Raw genomic sequence first — 1,481 nt, forward strand, 5'->3', positions numbered from 1 at the left:
TCTTTTTTTAATCTTTTTTTTTTTTTTTTTGTAAAACCTTGACTAAGGCACATGTCTTAGAAGAATTATATTAAATAGAATTCATAATTCCGTAGAAGAAAGGCAAAGTCCTGGTTTAAGACTGAATCAAAAGGAGAAAACTAATTAAAGAAAGTAAAACACATGAGGCATAAAGAGATTAGAATATTTTAATCTGCTTTTCCTATGTGATATTTACCTTCTGATACTTCTTAACATAAATTAAGAGACTCGGCATTATACTTTGAAGCACAGCTATCTAAATGTCACTGAGATTGTAGCTGATAGGAAATTATTTATTTGGAAACTAGTTAGGGCAGCAGTTAGACTAATGAATGTCTTAAATAGTCTGTGTCTTAAAAAACAGTATAAGTCTGTATAATGGGAGCAGAGTAGGCTTAAGTTTAAATTGTCAAAAATATAAGTTAAGAGAAATGCTGACTCTCAACTTAATATCATGTTTACCTGGTAATCAAGATAATAATAATATAATAATTATAATAATAATTACCTGACAATCAAGTACTTGACATTTTTTCAGTAACTTATGGTGGATGAAATGTAGGTTGAGCTATATGTCCCATGTAATAGCTGTGGTTGCAATTGTTAAAATTTATTTGAAACAAAGCCATTAATTCACTCACTCCAAAAATACTGATTGAATGTCTAATATGTAATAGATACTGTTATAGTGGTAGAAACATACCATAGACACTCCTCTCAAGGAATTTGTGTTCTGTTTGGTAAGATAGGCAATACATATACAAATAAAATATGTACTATTATATAGTAATAAATTATATGGAAATGAGAAAAGCAAGTAGGAGACCAACCAGAACAAGGAAGGATATTTCTCTTTTTTAAGTTTAAATTAAATTAGCCAACATATAGAGCATATTTAATTTCAGATGTAGAGTTCAGTAATTCATTAGTTATATATAATACTCAGAGTTTATCACATCACATGTTCTCCTTAATGTCCTTCACCGAGTTATCCCATCTCCCTATCCACCTCTTCTCCAGCAACCCTCAGTTTCTTTCCCATATTTAAGAGTCTCTCATGGTTTGTCTCCCTCTCTGATTTTTTCCCCATTCTGTTTTTCCTTCCCTTCTCCTGTGAGTCTCTGCACTGTTTCTTATATGCCTCGTATGAGTAATATATAAGAATGATATTTCTTATGGAGTATAGTAATACATAGTAATAGAGGACTGAGTAGTTTAATATCCATGAAAAAACTGAAAGAAGGAAGGGTATAAACTCTAGCTTTCTGGAGCAAGAAGATTCCAGAAAAAGAGAACGTTAACTGCAAAGGCAGAGCTATGAGAACTTGATGTAGTTGAAGAACAAACAGCAAGGAGACCTGTGTGAGTAGAGCTCAGTGAACAATGTTGAGTAAAGTAATATATGAAGTCAGAAGGGACCAGATCTTGTAAGATTTTATAGGATAAAGTTAAGAATTTGA

This window comes from Lontra canadensis, unplaced genomic scaffold (genome assembly GCF_010015895.1).
Source record: "Lontra canadensis isolate GAN:19392208 unplaced genomic scaffold, GSC_riverotter_1.0 scaffold1, whole genome shotgun sequence".
Taxonomy (NCBI): Eukaryota; Metazoa; Chordata; class Mammalia; order Carnivora; family Mustelidae; genus Lontra; species Lontra canadensis.